Source organism: Trachypithecus francoisi, unplaced genomic scaffold (assembly GCF_009764315.1).
Source record: "Trachypithecus francoisi isolate TF-2019V2 unplaced genomic scaffold, Tfra_2.0 Lachesis_group13, whole genome shotgun sequence".
Lineage (NCBI taxonomy): Eukaryota > Metazoa > Chordata > Mammalia > Primates > Cercopithecidae > Trachypithecus > Trachypithecus francoisi.
In genome coordinates this window covers 33,920,255-33,938,365 of record NW_022681458.1, presented here as the reverse complement: position 1 = coordinate 33,938,365, position 18,111 = coordinate 33,920,255, and the positions used below count along the sequence as shown (strand labels likewise).

The following is an 18,111-nucleotide window of genomic DNA, read 5'->3' as shown; positions in this document are numbered from 1 at the left end:
TGTATTAGAAGCCCTAGTGAACACCAGCAGAAAAAGCAGAATATAGAGCAATCCTCTCACTAAAAAATATTTAGTTTACTACTATCTTCACTTCAGTAAGAGAATACCCAGATTGCCATACATTTTCATTTTATAGGGGGAAAATAATCTACTGTGTATGCAGCTTGAATTCAAAAGAACCAAATTTCCATAGGCGATTTCCCATTTCCCATCTAGTTAGACTATTGTTAGTTGAGATTTTAATCCCAGCATTACACAGGAATTAAAGTCTTTGAGTCTTTTTACATTTTGTAAATAATCCTTTAAACACAAGCAGGAGCTTTAACCACTGTATAACACCTGTCTGGGGCATGTAATCTGCCCTGGTCCTTCAAGCCGGCCTGGTCCATCTCCCTGGCAGACACAATCTGGCCTATATAGGCGAGTAGTGAACAACTGCAGGTGGTTAGGACAGCCACCCTCAAACACCATTTACTTGATCTAAACATGCTCGGAATCTGACCTTATCTTGGCACCACGTCTAAACTACTAGATTTGCAACCCTCTTTTGGCCATCTTCTTTAGACTCCTGTTTGGGCAAGTCCTACCTGGTGTTGGTCCTCAGTGTGCTCCTTCTCTGGGCTCCCATGGGCACACAGCTCTTGCCCCATGAGACATGCCACATGGCTGGTATTCTGACTCAGCCAACCCCGGTGGCCCTGTGAACACAGCGACAAATGCTGGGAAGCCATTCAGAAACCAGAATGAAGTATTCGCTAAAGTCTCAGTTGGACTGAAACAAGGTCTGCACATGGCTGGCAGGGGAAGTGAGGCAGAACCCCCTTCCCTGCTGTTATTTACTTCAATGTTTGTACCTGGGGTCTGAGGGGCCCTCAAGGAAATACATGATTTCTGTGTACTGATGGGGTTCAAATATGCACACAGACAAGATGCCTCTGACAGACCAGGAAGGAAGGGAGAAGGGGAAGCAACTCAAGGCAGTTTGCAGGGAGGAAAGGTACGCACCTGAAAAAGACCAGACCGTGAGGAAAAGACCCTGAAGTGTGGACCAGGCTCGGTAACAGACCTGGGAAGTCGGGGTTCTGACTCAAGGTGGTGCAAATATTTGAGCACTCCCTACTCAGACGCCTGACATGTGTGCACCAGTGAGAGAAAGGATAGAGCGTGTGAGATGAAAGGGCTGGTCTTATTAAGCCCTACGATACTCTGGGGTCCAAGCAACCCTGCTGTGGGACCCCTGCTAAGTGAACATAATGCCGAGGAAGAACAGCTCTCCTCTTTTTGCCAAAGCCTGCCAAGGTGTCAAGGCTTGAGAAAGAGTGGTGGGCGCTGCGACAGAGATCAGGTTCAGCCATCAAGGCAACAGTGCAGAAGCTCAGCCCAGAAGCCTGGGCTGACATGCAGGCCTATGTTAGATGCCTCTTGGGAACTCTTAGGCATATCTTTTGGTGAAAGGGTGTGGGAGATGGAGGGGAAACTTGGCAAACTTTTGCAGAATTGGTGGGGATGTGAGTACCAAATACAATGGGACCTTGCTCACCTGCTGGTGAAGCTTGAGGAGCATTTAGTTACACTGGAGTTCCGAATATTCTAGTCCCTTTTAAAGGGTGTCACGAGATGTCTGATCTACCAGGGCCAGCCCTGCTATTCTGCTCTGTCCTAATAATCAGAGGTCCCTAACCTCTGAACCATCAAGAACTTGAGCTTCCATGATTACAGAGAAGGGCTCTTTCTCCCATGTGGAGAACTGGGAAGCAGTTGGTGACCACTACATCCACATGGGCTCCCTCACCCCATCATCAAGGTCCCCTGTGCTATCCATTGCCTTCTCTCACCCTGGCAAAGGTGATGCAAAGCCTTTACCCTACACACCCATCCGACCTGAGCCTTGTCATCTGACGTACACACACGGGGTCTTATTGTACTCTATGCACCCCCAGTTCAATAGAATGACAAGGGAACCTTACTGTAAATATCTTTTCATGTGTCTAATCCTCCCACACATGCCTCCGGTTTCCTCCCTGGCCCTCCAAGCTTACAGGCTGTTTCCTTCTGTGGTGAAGTTGGGCAAGTTCCGATGCTTGGGGTGGAGAGCCATGAATCATGAGTGAGAGACTCTGAGAACACCAAGCCCATACTACTCTACTTACAAGTCCTAAACTGCCTAGTGGGATCCAATGCTGACCCCAGTGGAGTTCTTTACCCATGACTGGTGTCCTCAGGAATGTGTCTGTGGGAAGAAAAGTCTCAAGTGCTGGGGAATGGAGCCATCGATGATTTCTTTCTTATGTTGGAGTGCAAGAGAGCCCCAAAGGCTGGAGCACTCCCCAAGTAAGCAGGCAGAGACAGAGACCTGAGTCCTACTGCTGAGTCATTTGAATCTGCTTTAGATCCGGTTTTCTCAGGGCACGGAAAGGACAGGACTCCCAGTGGAGGTATCATGTAGCTAGGGCCTAGAAGTATTTTTTCAGTACATGAAATTTAGAAAGAATTTGAATATTTTATGCTGGGGAGGTAGGTTGTGGAGCGAAATGGTTGGGGAAAGGAAACATTGAGTTCAAGTGATTCTAAAGGACACTTAACTGATCTAAATATTTGTCAGGCTGAATTGCTACATCCACTCTCACCTGCCTGAAATCAATATGCTCAAGTCAAACGCATATGCCTGCATCTGAGTGTGGAGAATGAACTTCTTAAAGCCGAATTGGCAGCTGGAAGGGAAGAGAGAAGAGCTGGACAGCGAGCCAGGACACCCAGAGTTCTTTTCCACTGTGGTGGGACCTGGAAGAAGCTGTTGAATCTCCAGAGGGTTAGCTTTTAAATGCTGTGAGTCTTTGGAAAGCTGTGCGAATAATTGTTAAACACTCAGGACAGCTTACGCATTTTTTTTTAAAAAGGTAAGTACTTATCTGTTGGAACAAAAGCTCCTCTTTTTGTTTTATCCTTGAATTCTCAGGCAGTGAATGCACTACTGTGCACAGAAGGCAAGGACATGGCTGAGCATGTTGTTTTCTTCACTTTATAAGGAGTTTCCTTAACAGGTCTGTGCCAAGGTCTTTTCATTCTGAGTCACTTGAGTTCTACTCAAAGATGAGACAGATAAAAAATTAACTGGGTGTAGTGGTGCACACCTGTAGTCCCAGCTACTCAGGAGGCTGAGGTGGAAGGATCACTTGAGCCTGGGGGAGATTGAGGTTGCAGTGAGCTGTGATAGTGCCACTGCACTCCAGCCTGGGCAATAGAGTGAGACCCCAATTCTAAGAGTGAGAGACAGAGAGGATGGCAGGAGGGAGAGAGGAAGGGAGAGAACTTTGGACCTTTGATTTATCCTTGTTTTCTACCAGATACTTGCAAAATGGGAGCCATCTGGTGCTAAAAGAAGGCCTGGTGTTTGCTTCCTTCTCTGGGGGGGTGTTCAATAGGGGCATTAGCACCTGTGTTAGGCCCCACCCTGCACACACACATACGTATGTTCAGTTATGTGCTGGCTCCTTGTGAGTGGGTGAGTATGAGGAAGGACTGGGGATTCTGTGGCTTTCATTGGCCACAGATGAGTCCACACAGTTCTCCAGCAGTGGTGCATGCAACGACCAGGTCCCCCGATTCCCCAGTCATCACAGTTGTGCAACCAAGAACACACTGTATCTTGTGGCCAGCCCTTTTCCTGTGGAGGAAAAGGTACTTCTGGGCCTGTACATGCCCTTTATGCCTTGGTCTGGGAAGGAGAATGTGGGAATGAAAAGTCACCACTTTTATTGCCATCCTTAATATGGTTGATTAATTGCAAAAATACCCTCAGCACTTTGCCCCCTCCTGAGGCCACACCTTTGCAATGTGACTTTGCATTTGTACCCATCAATAAGTGGAGTCTATTTCCCCATCCCTTACATCTAAGCCTGCCTTGGAACTCACTTTGACCAACAGAATATGGTATAAGCAATGATGTGCCAGTTCCGAGCCTCAGCCTCAACAGGTTTTGGGCAGTTCTGCCCTGTCTCTCTCAGACCCCATGATTACCCTGCAAACAAGCTCACACTACTGGATGACAGAGACATATGGCCCAGTCATCCTGTCACCATCACTATTTGTCAAACTGCCTGACCTATGAGTTAAGTCTTCCTAGACCAAGCAGCCCTCAGCCATCCTGCCTGCTGACCACAGATGCAGGAACAAGCCAAGCCAAAATCAGCCAAACCTGGCCCAAGTCAGTAGAACTGACCCATAGGCTGGTGAGCAATAATAAATGCCTGTTGTTTTCAGTTACTGAGTTTTGGAGTGACTTCCTACACAGCAATACCTGACTGATACACTTACTCATGACAGGTTGGTGTAATACTAGCCTTTGGGCATTCAGATACTTTATTTCACAGATTGACTGGACTCCTGCCATATATATAACTGGGATTGTTCCAGGCTCTGTGAATACAATATCTCTGCTCTCCTAGAGTTTACATTCTAAAGGATGAAGACAAACCACAAATAAATAAATAAGTATGTAAATAATAACAATATCAACATTAGTAAGCAACATACAGACCATTTAAAAGATTATATGATAAGGAATAACCATGCATTACTGGTCTGGGGGCCAGGGAAGCCACACTGAAGGAACATTTAGACAGATCTGAATGTCAGTGTAGAGTGGGCCATGTAAAAATTGGAGAAGAACACTCCAAGCAGAGGGAATTGCAAATGCCAAGGCCTCAAGATTGGACTATGGTGTCTGAAAAAACAGAAAGAAGACTGTGCCTAAAGCACAGTGAGAAAGGGGATGTGGGGAGGGAATGGAGAGAACAGGTAGGGCATTTAAGCCAACATAAAGAATTTGGACTTTAAGCTAAATGCACTGAGCAAGCCATTATCACTTTTACAATAGGAGAGTAACATATCTGATTAATGTTTAAATGGATCCCTTTGGCTGATGGGCAGAGAGTGGTTATTAAGGGGAAGACATGGAGGAGCTGAATCAGTTAGGAAGCTCCTATGATAATGCAGACTGAGCCAGGTATATAGCAATGGAGATTAAGAGGTCAAATAAGTTTTGGAGGAAGAAGTGACAGGACTTAGGATGAGTTGGATGTGGGAGTCAAAGGAGAGAGAGGAATCAGGATAACCCCTAGATCTTGGTCCAGTAACTGAATGAACTGAAATACAAGAAACTCAGAGAGGAGCAGGTTTAGGGGCTGGACATTCAAGTCTGTGGTGCCTGTTAAGACAAGGGGAAGGCCTGGTGTTTTGGGAAGGGGTCAGCACTGGAGGAACAGGTTGGATGTCACTGGCATAAACCTTAGACTGGATGAGGCCACTGGAGGACAGCAATTAGGAGTGACAAGAGCCCAGGACAAAGACCTGGACATTCCAACATTTATGGGTTGGACAGTTGAGAAGGAGCCAACAAAGGAGATGAAGAAGAAACTGCCAGTAAAGAGAGAGACAGGTGTGGAGGTGTCTCCAAGATCAAGAGAGAAGAATGGGCAAGAAGGAGGCCGTGGTCCATTGCGCTAAATGCTCCTGGCAGATATGGGGGACAAGGACTTTCCTGTAATCATTGAATCCGGCAAACATTCAAACGCATTTTGCCTTCCTTAGGGCGATACTGAATCACAGAACCTAAAATGGATTGTAAAGTTATTTTCTGGACTCTGTCCTACAGGCCTCTACTCTAGATAGCTGGGATTAGTTAATACCAACCCCTGCCCCTACTTAATCCTTGTTCCCATTGGTTCAGTTATTCCCCAAACTCCATGACTCTCTCTGCAGGCCCAGAAATATAATGACCCATCAGGTTCATCAATATCTAAATTCTCTGGAAGCTGTAAGCTCCCTGAGGGCAAAGATGGTGTCTGTCTTGTTTGTGCTGTATCCCATCACCTAGGATATTACCTAGCCACAAATACATTTTTAACAAACATTGGGTACATGGAGCAATGTTGAATCCCATTTGCCTCCCTACCATCAGTGCTGCCCACCGTCTCTAGGCTGCCACTACCTTATTCCCTGTGGACAGATGTGAGGCATTTTTTTTCAACATTCCCCAAACTCCAGTTTCTCTGGGTTGGGGTGCTATCTTGCTCTTCAGGGTCTTTACAGGGCAGTATGCTATGGCTAGGGCCAGGTCCCTGGACTGCAGCTGACTTCTTAGATGTAGACATCTCACCTGTGGGCTGGCGAGCTGCTCCTTGGTACCTGTGCCATCCCTACAGTTGGGACAAGCTTACCCTTCACTACACCCAATGGTCTCATCTCCCCCGATCTCACCTTTAAGATTTTTGTAAGCGTTTATTGTTGTGGAATCTTCTAGCTGCTTTGTATTCAATTCACACATCTGCAGGGTCTGTATAGCTGGGTGACAGGAGGGGTTTGTGTCAACTTGACCCGAAATATCGTCTCTGTAGAAGTCAAGTTTATAATACCTGGCAGTGGCATCAGGGAAGGTGCATGTGACTTTTTGACCCCTAAAAAGGCATTTCAGTTAGTCTGCAATGCTCACCAGGATGTTTGTGTGTGAATCAGTATCAAAAGTTTCACTTTCAGGATTTCATTTGAACCCTCTCTCAAAAGAGGGCATCTGGTAACCATTCCACAGGAATCTAAAACTACTCACTTGCTCATCTGAGTACAATTTTGTTTTCTGGGACATGGTCAGGTGTTACAAGGCAGAGCCCAGAAAATTTAACCTCATTGAACCTGAGCAAATATCATCCTTTAATCATAAGAATTTTTTTTTTTTTCAATTAAAGGCTTTGGTAATTATACCGAGCTTAACTTGGTAACGATTCTGCTACCACCTTCTACTGTAAGGATCTCATATTTGCTTGGCCTGTGAAAGAAAGTTATCACAGAAGCAAAATCAGATTTTGGTTGAAGACACATATTAAATCTGATGCTTCACAGCTGAACACAAGCCCCTCCACCACCAATGGTCTCCTCCTGACTGTGTGCGGACAGACACTTAATAAACGCTTTTGATGAAGGTCTCTCTGTCTTAAAAGGAAATTAGATTGTTCTGACAACATCTCCTCATCACTAAACCGCTGGTTGTTATCCAGCAGCCTGTGATCCTCTAGGTGTTTGCAAATCGACTGCTTAATGTTTTGCATTTCTCTGTGTCCACCTTTTTGAGGGTGAGCAGCCACCTGTATAATTTCTGATATAGGTGATGTGTTTGTCTTTTGATGGTGGTCTTGGGCATTTCATTGACACACACACACACACATTTTTGTTTCAGAACAGTTTCCCAAGCTCCTCATTCATTCACTTTGTACGTATTGATGCCAAACCTACGGAAGGACGTTAGGCTAATCCCTGGGGACACACTGATTAGACAGCAGATTCTTGTTCTTTTGGGGCTTAAAATCTAGTGATTGTAATTTCAGATAGTAGTTAGGACTATGGGTAGAATAAATCGGCACTACAATGGAGACTAGATGGGGAAACCTCTGCGAATAGAAACATTTTAAGCTGTGACCTGAAGAATAAAAGAGGGAGAAGTAGAGGTAGAAGGAAGTGACAAAAACAAAGGCCCTGGGGTGAGAAAGAGCTTAATTTGTTCCAGAATCTAATGGAAGGCAAAGAGGAGTGGACATTGGGAAGAGGCTGAAACATGGGTGAAAGACGGCCATATTATCAGATGCCTTGTAGGTAGGGTGAACATACATCCCAATTTGCCAAGAATAGTTCTGGTTTAGATCTTTGTCCTTGTACAACTAGGGATAGGGCCTCCTTTCGCTCCAAAAGTGTCCTGGTTTGCACGATAAGTTATCTGGTCACCCTGCTTTACAAGCATGTCAAAGAGCTGGGTTTTTAATCCCATGTGAGATGGGAAATCATTGAAGGGTATGAGGCAGGGGTATGGCAGGACTAGATTTATGTTTTCAGATTGTTTTACCGTCACTCTGAAGGGAGCCAGGTGTGGAAGTGGAAAGAGCTACAGGAAGGCTATTGTAGTGGCTAAGGGAAGAGCTGAAGGTCAACTCAGCATCACATTTAAAAACAGATTACGTTAAGCAACATTCTACCATCTTCTTTCCTTTCAGCCTCCTGGTACTGGTTCCAGCAGAATAGACAGAGATGCATGGCCTAACTCCCACCCCGTCTTCAGGACGGAGCCACGCAGCCCCCACATCTGCCAGAAGTGTTAGCTGTTGATGGCTCACAGCTGAGTCCCTCCCCAGGCATTGCTGAAAAGAACCGCGGTGCACTAGGATGTGCCCCTACCCTGGGGGCAACTCACATTCCAAGTGGCTAATCCATAGTATGGTACAAAGGTTGTACCCATCTTGCCTGAATTCAGGATCTCTTGGAAAAGCCGCCCCCAGCTCTGCAGCTCCTGGTGGGGTGCTGAGGCCTCTACTGCAGCTGCATCACAGTTTAATTTCCCCTTTGCCTAGTCCTGCTGCCTTCACTCCCCAACAGGTATTGTTCCCCAGAGAACTCCCTGCCCCCAGTCATCTGTAACCTAATCTCCACTGCAGTCTGTGGCCTGGGGAACCTGCTCTACAATCCCAAAGTGAAACAGCTTCCCATTGAAATGTGTCTTTGGGTGTTAATCTGTCCTGCCATCTTTACATCTAATCAAGAGGTAGAGCTTCCCCTGGTGTTTCTGCCGGGTACATAAAGGATCTTTTCCATTGTCTTTTATGTCCTTTGTAAATTGAATCACCTTGTTTTTTTTGAACTAGATAATTTTCTCCGTAAATGTTTGCATTGGTTCATGACACTGGGTCTCTGTAAGCAGGCACCCTTACCACTTTTTATTGCATCCCAAGTAGTGATTTCAGATCTTGTAAAACAACAGCTCTCCTTTAAACACCTTGATTTTCCATTACCTAAATTTAGTTGCTTCTTTTGGTACTTGAATTATTTCCTTAGGGAATATAAAGATCCCATAAATTCCTTTTTTATTTCTTTTATTCATGAGATTATTCCTAGTACTTCTAGATAGTAATTTGAAATTTATTGAAATAAATTACAACAGGACCCCATTCTTTATAGTTCATTATCACCAAGAATGCAATATATCATGGATTAAATCATGCTGTCCCCAAATGTAACTACAACCAACAAAAGACTGATGCAGGGCCATTAGAGGATAATAGGAAAGAGTCGGCGATTTTTTCAAAGTAATGTGTTGAGTCTTCGCTCCTTCACAGGCATAAGGGGAATGAATGTTCATGTAGTTGAGCGAGTAAGAACTACAAAAGGGGTTGGGGTGTGCGTTTCCACATACTTTAAGCACTGGGACTTGCCCAAGCATCTGGTGGGAAGCCTTTTGTCTGGTTTCCAGCCATCTAGCCACATGAAGTTGCCAGTCCCCACCTCTGCTAATAGTAAAGATGACATGGGAAGAGAGAAGGGGTGTCTACATAGACTTAAGTATAATTCTCTCCATTCACTCATTCAACAAATATTTTTGAGTTCCTCCACAGTACTGTGCTCAGGTGGCACCATGAGAGGTACAGAGCATCTCGGAAAATCATTCACACACTCTGACTCCTGACTTGAAATGTGCCTCTTGGTGCTGAATCCCATAACAGTGTAATAAAAATATTTCAATTTTTTTCGTTTTGATAACTTTTTTCATTAAAATTCAAATTTTCTTCTATTTCAGATCACCTGCTCCAAGCATGCCGTCTACTGTGGAAATCTTCAATCTTTAATTAATCTTTCCTGTTATAGGAAGATTAAGTCTAAAAGAGTATCTTCCCTAGTTGATCCAGAACTAAATAACATTGTTCTCAGTACTTCCAGTAACTTGCTTACACTCTTATTTCTAAAGCATTGAATGTATTATCTTATGGGCTTGTCACCCCCAGCTTGTGTCACAGGAGAAAGTATACGGAGACCAGGTACAACTTCAGTTCAACAACTTATGATCTATTGGCTCAGTCTCTTTATTAATCTCTCATAGCCTCAAGTTCCTTGTTTAAAATGGGGATAATACCTACTTTAATTAATTTCTTGAGGATCAAAAGAAACCCTGGTAACAAAGCCTTGAACCATGTCTGACTTATAGTATACATTCTAACTGCAAGTTCTTTTCATGTTTTGCCCAGGAATTCTTCATTCATTGATTCATTCATTCATTCATTCATCCAATAACCAAGAATTCTTTGATGCTTCAATTGTGTAAGACACTGTTTTAGGCCTTGAGGATACAAACTGCACAAGCAGGACAATGTACCCAGTGTTATGCAGTCTGGTCTAGTGGGAGGAGAAGACAGTGACCGTGGCATGTGATGAGTGACAGAATGAAAAGTAATCAGGAAGATATGATAGGAAATACAGGGAGAACAGGAGAGTCTGCTTTATGTTGCACAATCAGAGGGCAGCTCTGGGCAAACGAAATTTGAGCTGAGACCTAAATGACAAGAAGGAGTGAAGCCAATGGAACATCTGAAAAAATAGTTTTCTAGAAAGAGAGCCCAGCTAGTGTGAGCCCTAAAGTAGGTAGAAAATGGCCTTGGAGGTTTTTACATGAGGCGTAGAGGGACGTAGGCAGAGGCCTGGTCACTGCATGTCATGTTGGCTAGAGTAAAGAGCTTTGATTCTCGGGGTAATGAAGAGCCTTTGGAGAATTTAAAGCAAAGTGGGGAGGGGGAACAAGAGATGATTACATTATTCTGAACAGTACCAGGAGGGATAGTACTGCATAATAAGAGTGGTAAAAGGAGACCATTTAGGAGGTTATAGCAGCTGTCCAAGGTGGCCTGGCCTGCCATGGCAGCCACAGAGACGGTGAGAGGTGAGGAGGTGCCAGGTACAGTCATGGGAGACATAATGCCATTCGATCAATGCTGAATTACATATATTATGGTGGTACCATGAGATTATAATGGAGCTGAAAAATTCCCATCACCTAGTGACCTCAGAGCTGCTGGAACATTGCAGGGCAATGCATACACACATGTATGTGGTGATACTGGTGTACACAAACCTACTATGCTGCCAGTCCTATAAAAGTATAGCACATAGGATTATGTACAGTACATAACACTTGATAATGATAACAAACGACTGTGTTACTGGTTTATGCATTTACCATACTATACTTTTATCATTATTTTAGAGTACTGCCTCTACTTATTTAATAAATATAGTTAACTGTAACACAGCCTCAGTCAGGTCATTCAGGTGGTATTCTAAAGAAGGCATTGCTATCACAAGAGATGACAACTCCATGCGTGTTATTGCCCCTGAAGACCTTTCAGTGGGATACGGTGTGGAGGTGGAAGATAGTGATACTGATGATACTGACCCTGTGTAGGCCTATGCTAATGTGTGCTTGTGTCTTAGTTTTTCACAAAAAAAAGTTTAAAAATAAAAATACAAAATAATAAAAAAGGTTATAGAATAAGGATATAAAGAAAGAAAATACTTTTGTACAGCTGTATAAGTGTGTGTGTGTTTTAAATTAAGTGTTATTACAAAGGAGCAATAGAGTTTTTACAGATTAAAAAGTTAATAAATGTTAAAAGTCACTGTAAGCAAGCTAAGGTTAATTTATTTTTGAAGAAAGAAATTTTAAAAATAAATTCAGTATAGCCTAAGGGTACAGTATTTCTAAGGTCTACAGTAGCCTACAGTAATGTTCTAGGCCCTTACCTTCACTCACCACTCACTTACTGACTCACCCAGAGCAACTTCCAGTCCTGCAAGCTTCATTCATGGTAAGTATCCTATAAAGGTATACCATTTTTTATCTTTTATACCATATTTTTACTATACCTTTTCTGTGTTTAGATACTCAAATACTTACCATTGTGTTACACTTGCCTACACCATTCATTCAGTACAGTGACATGCCATGCAGGTTGTAGCTGTAAACCGTATAGCCTAGGTGTGTAGTAGGCTGCACCAATAGGTTTGTGTTAGTACACTCTATGATGTACGCACAACTAAATTGCCTAACAATGCATTTCTCAGAACATATCTCCAGCATTAAGCAATGCATGACTGTATATATATATCTTAGAGTAAGAGCCAGCAGGATTTAAAGCTGGATTGAACATAGGAGGGAGCTGAGGAAAGCAAGGGATCAAGAAGGATTTGTAGGATTTGACTTGAGCCATGGAATGATGGAGGTGCCATTATACACTGAGATAGAGAACGTTGGGGAAGATGCACATTAGAGGTCCAGCAGAGAATTCTAACAGAGACCAGTACAGAATAAAAACCAAGAAAGTGTGAAAATACAAAAGCCAAGAGAATGGTAAGCAATGAGGGTATGATTCACAATTTTTATAGCCACTGGACTTACTTCGCAAATATTCCATTATCAGCAAACAGCTTTAAGCCCCGTCACCAAACTGGCAACCCCAAAAGTCATTTTGGCACTCACTTCTCAAATATGTCAGTGTTATTGGATTAAACTGCATCTTCCTCTCCCCTCAGATAAGATGTATTCTAACTCCCAATACCTTATAATGCACCCTTTTGGGAGATAGAGTCATTACAGAGTTGATCAAATGAAGATGAGGCTAGCACAGTGTGTCCTAATTTCCTAAGACCGATGTCCTTAAGGAAAGAGGAAATTTGGACAGAGACACCTACACAGGGAGAACATGGTGTGAAAATGAAGGCAGAGATCAGAGTGATGGAGCAATAGCTAAGAAAGTCAAAGATTGCCTGCAAACTACTAGAAGCCAAGAGAGAAGCACAGAACTGTCTCATCTTCACAGCCCTCAGAAGGAACCAATCCTGCTGACATCTTGATCTCAAACTTCTAGCCTCCAGAACTGTGAGATGATACATTCCTGTTGTTTAAGCTGCCCAGTCTGTGGAACTTTTGCTAGACAGTCCTGGCCAACTCCTACAGTCAGTGTGTCAGGAGGGCAACCACAGGTCTTCCAAAAGACAAAATTGCTTTCTGGGACAATGTTAGCCACTGTGCGCCATCTCCATGGGCTTTGTTCTTGGTAATTCAACATGGAACTTTGTTGCCAATGCTTGTAAACGTGTGCAACAAAATTACACGGGGTGAGTACTGTTGGGGAGTGGTGGATGATGCAGAAATTCCACATTTGCCAAGAAATGGAGAGAAGACCTCAAGCCTCAGGGAATAAATGAAACAGAACACATCTGAGGAAAGCAAAACCTGAGTACACATGTTCAATACAGAAGCAGTGAGAAGAACCTTCCATAAAGGAAAACATTGCCTAGGCAGCATTCAGCCCCAGGAAGTAGCCGTGTGGAAAGGCAAGGTGAAGCCGCCCCACCCTGTTTGCCCAAGTTAGTGATAACTTGTTTTGACAATGTACACACTTGGAATGTCTCTTCTTTTACTCTACTCATTTCTGTTCCCACAAGGCATGCACTTAGTTTCTCTTTTTATCCTAAATTTATAAAATTCAAAAGAATGACTTTTTGTTTTTTACTTTCAAAAATTTGGGAAGTATTCTTGAAGTATTCTAGTTAAGCTGGTTTTGATCATAAGAAATAGATACCCACAAATGTACTCAGTTTAAACTGGGGTTGGGGGTGGGGGCTATTATTAGGATTTATATGAGGTAGTAACAGAGAGGTTCTATTGAAACCAAGAACTTCAGTAGTAAAAATAGACCACGCATACATAGTGTGCCAGGTGTTTGTTTGGGGGGTGTGTGTGTGTGTTTGAGACAGGGTTTCCTCTACTGCCCAGGCTAGAGTGCAATGATATGATCATGACTCACTGCAGCCTCTACCTCCTGGGCTTGAGCAATCCTCCTGACTCAGCTTCCCCAGTAGCTAGGACCACAGGTGCATACTACTATGCTCAGCTCATTTTAAAAAATTTTTTGTAGAGATGGAGTCTCACCATGTTGCCCAGGCTGGTCTTGAACTCCTGGGCTCAAGTGACCTGCCCCGGCCTCCCAAACTGCTGGGATTATAGGTGTGAGCCTTGGCGCACCCAGCTGAGCCAGATGTTTTCGTAAGGGCTTCATGTGTGTTAACTTGTTTGTTCCTCACCATATTCGTAAGAGGCAGATACTGTACTGATCCCTATTTTACAGATGAGGAAACTGAGGAACAGAGGGGTTAAGTGCCCTGCCCAAGGTTACACAGCTAGTAAGTGATGAGCCGGGATTTGAATCAATGGCTGGTGTCAAGGAACATTCCTTAAAGTACGAGTCAGCTACTCCAGGGGGACCTCAATGGAACTGAAGTAGATTAGGGATTCTCCCTGTTACCCTCCATCTTCCCACCCTTCTTCCTCTTCCTCTCTCCCTGCTTCCACATTTCTACCTTTCCTCTACCTCCCTCTGTCCCTCTCAGCATTTCCATTTCCCCTTTTGTGTGTGTCGGCTCTGTTCTGTTTTGGCCACTGACTTACTTTTTCTCTCTTTATGCTCTGTGTAGCTTCTACTTACTCTTAGCTTCTCAGCCTGGATATGGCCCATTGTGACTGTTCCAACCTCCTATTGCTCATTAGGTCACTGAGATTTCTTAGTACAAAATCCCAATGGACAAAATCCTACTGGATCAGCCCATGAGGTGCCCCCCACTCCAGTCCAATCGGGTATGGCTACATGTTGAGTCACAGGAACTAAAAATGAACGGCAGCCTACCATGTAGGGCCAGGCCCAGGACAGCTGCTGCGAGTGATGCCTGGTAGGCATAGGATCATCTTTGTTTTTGTCAGAAAAACTACCTACTGATTAATTCTGTCACATATAAGCCTGCTGATCAAATCCCCACCCCTCTGCGGCCTGTGCCCCCCCACATGACGTCCCTGGTGTAACGATACTCACACATGCTGTGTGCTTCTGTGAGATGGTGATAGCGGATAGTGAGTGAATAAATGAGAATCTTGTCTGGCTCCTCCAAGAGAAGACAAATGGGCCTGTGTTGCAAGGTATATCTGATCAAAGGGAAACCCAGGCATCAGGAGGAGGCGAGGGACAGAGGACCACGCCATTGCATGGTGACACTCAGCAGACATCTGCCTCTCAAATAAACCAGAGTCCTCAATCTGTGTTGCGGGTAAAAGCTGGAAACTAGGAGAGAGAAGCTGCCTGGGTAAAGAGACAGAAGGAACTCAGCCTAGGTCCAAGGGGGAGCTCATTCCACCTAGAAAGAGAATCCTGATCTCTCTGGAAAAGAGAGAGAGATGTTGAGCTACAGGGAGGCGAGGCTCACAGAGCCAGATGAAAACATCCTGCTTAGAGCACGTGGAATGTCTCTGTCAGACTTCTGCAGGTACTGAACAATAAACTAGGCTCCTGCAATATATATCTGCACTTGGTCATTTGAATGTATAAAGGTGTTTAAAAAGCAAGTCTGCAAGCCATTTCTCTCTCTTTTTTTTAAAACGGACTCTCTTCCAAAAAAGTAACTAAATGACACATTACTATGTTTTCACATAATCTCTTAACAGATTTGAGCAGATTTGTCATAGTCCTAGACAGGTGTTAGTATCTTTGTTTATCCCAGCCTTCCACACCTTGCAAGATCATTCAGCTTTCCTTCTAGAAATTTTATTCCCTTCTTTGATACACTGGATTGACTCAAAACAGGTTTTGCATATACTTCAAGAGAATAAAAATATTTTTTGCACTAAAAATAGAATCACCACAGGCACAGAGAGAGTTAGACATTTAAACAAAGGGTATATCAAATCTTCTATTCTTCTAGCTCATCTATTTTCAGTACTGCCAGAAACACCTAACAAACTATAGTCTCACAAAATCAGAATCTGTGGTATTAGTATCATGTGGCGATGATTAACCTTGTCAACTTATTTTTTAAATAATCCTCATCGTTTATGCCATTGTAGTAAAGGGTTCCCCTCTCCCATGCAGCAAGTCCAGAATGAAAGTGGGTTGTTGCCATGGCAACATAATACAAGGCAGAGAACTCCAGAGAGGGGGGGGCGGGTGCATCTCTACACTCAAGGCCATAGCCACAAGAAAGCCCCAGGCTCCGGGATGGTGGCAGCAAAGAGAAGCAACCTGCCATGACATCACACTGCCAGATGGCCTGCTGTTGACATAGGGTTCCCCTCAACTAATTATTTGCATAAATCTGGATCACTCGTTCAAAGAAAAATAAAGAATTCATTCAAGTATACATTGACATACTTATTAGACAGTTTTTCTCTTTGAACAACTTAGTATTAGAGACATTCCCCAACCACCAAGCACATAGTTGCCTTATACATGGAAGCTGTTTAAGAAGCATGTATTTCACGATATATATATATATATATATATATTCCTGAGCCAGTTATTGTTCAAGATCCAGAGGAGAGAGCTGTCTCTCCAGAGAGTTCACTATTTAGTGAGTGGACAAGCATGTATAAAGATCCATAGAACCTTACATATCAGCTTAATGATAGACTTGCCCAGGGTATCACAGGGGTGAGAATTCAGGAGAGGAGCACACCTCCCTGGAGAAATACACAGGAGGGAAGAAAGGAGACAACGTATGTGTCACATGACCCTGAGGATGAATGAGGAGCTATTGGTGCTCCATTGTTTGCTTTGTCTGCTTGCTTTGAGATTGTTAGTGGAGGAAACAGCACCAGCAAACACCCAAAGGCAAAAGGTAGCCCAGTCTATGAAGGGGAAGCATATACAGTCTGCTGGTGTTGAATACAAATCTGTAAGGCAGGGACCAGAGGGAGCTGAAGCTAGAGACACAGGGAGCTAAGATGTTAACAGGACATGTAAGTCCCTCCATCTGGAGAGCCTGGACTATATTTTCTGGGCAATGGTGGCACCAGTGTGACAAAGCCTGCTTTCTGGATAGACTCAGCAGCAGTGGGGAAAGTTGCTTAACAGATAAGATTGGAGTCAAAAGGACCAGTCCCAAGACTGCTTCAAACATCCAGGCAAGAGACAATAAGAGCCTGATTTAGATGGAGGACTAGGGATGGCAGGGTTAGGAGACATTCTGGAAATATTTAGTGAGTAAAGTCACATAGCTCCTCGGCATGACTCACCTTCCCAAATTCCTAAGACTCAAATCTCCATGCACGTCTCCATACCAATTTCAACACTAAAGAAAACCTGGAAGGAGGAAGGATAAGAATTGCAGCAGCTAAAGCTCCTTCAATAGTACATAGCTTATATGGTACATTCATTGAGCCACTTAAAATGATCAGAGTCACTTTAAACCCTATTAGCTGAGTTGATGAACAGGCAAAATATTTCTTTCTTGAATGTAGTCCAGTACATTGTTTTCCATAATTAGTGGTCATTGGGGTCAGAAAAAGAATGGAGATTTTTAGAGGGATTCTGAACAATATATCAATGCCAACTGAGAGTGGCAGGCACAACAAAACTGATAATGCTTCATGTTGAGATAGGATCATTCCTCTGTGGCTTTCCTAGTTTCACAGTGAATATTAATTTTTAGAGCATTCCTATGAAGTAGAAAAGTGGCAAAGCGAGTTGGCTCCATTTCAGTGTAGGGGGGCGGGTGGTAAGATACTAGTGCAGAGAGATGAACTGACTCGTCAGAGGCAAGGCTAGTTGGAGGAAAGCCAGAGGGCAGTTTGGGCTTCTTGGTTTCTTCTCCTGGTTTTATCATCTAAACTCATCCTAATGAGGTTACTGTCTTTAACTCAGCCTGTCCAGATCTCATCTAAAAAGAGGAAGCAAAGACCTGGGTAATTTTCCAGATAATTTCTTTAAAAGAAAAAAAAGCAACCTCTCTTTCCTCCAAATTGTTTATAATTGATGCAATACAGGAAGTCTCACTGCTTGTTAATGAGTTCCCAAACTCAAATTTTGCTATTTAATTTTTTTCTGAAATCTGCGTTTGCCTGAAATATCTCAGTAATTCAAGTGGAAAGGGAAGTTTTGCCTAAATTATGAAAATGACCTCAATTTCCTACTTTGCGTAGCTAAGGGAGAAGTGGGCACAGCATGGTATCTGAGCTGTAGCAACCAAACCCTTCCCCATGGCCTGGGGTACATGGATCCCCTCTTGGTGTTGGGGAAACCCCACACTCGAGTTCAACATTGTGATCCTGTTTTCCATGGTAAATCTGTGAGTCTTCATCCTTTACTCATTTGTATCTCCCAGGACTGCAACAGATACCACCTGCTTTGTTTCATTTACGCATTAGTAAAAACGTAGGACTTATACTAATGATTGGAAGAAATGACTCATTTCAAGTTCTTGCTA

At 43.6% G+C, this 18,111-nt stretch overlaps 2 long non-coding RNA genes across 3 annotated transcripts; one reads left to right on the top strand and one right to left on the bottom strand.

Moving 5' to 3' along the window:
• Positions 1 to 587: 587 nt before the first annotated feature.
• Positions 588 to 17,049, bottom strand: LOC117094601. Its single transcript, XR_004441608.1, has 3 exons — positions 16,922 to 17,049; positions 3,019 to 3,080; positions 588 to 698 (listed from the first exon to the last, which is right to left on the bottom strand). It is a non-coding gene; the product is annotated as an uncharacterized LOC117094601 (long non-coding RNA).
• Positions 2,132 to 10,017, top strand: LOC117094600. 2 transcript variants are annotated; one of them, XR_004441607.1, is made up of 3 exons: positions 2,132 to 2,897; positions 8,037 to 8,415; positions 9,611 to 10,017. It is a non-coding gene; the product is annotated as an uncharacterized LOC117094600 (long non-coding RNA). The 2 variants fall into 2 exon arrangements; XR_004441606.1 differs by lacking the exon at positions 9,611 to 10,017 and having other exon boundaries at positions 8,037 to 8,635.
• Positions 17,050 to 18,111: the final 1,062 nt, after the last annotated feature.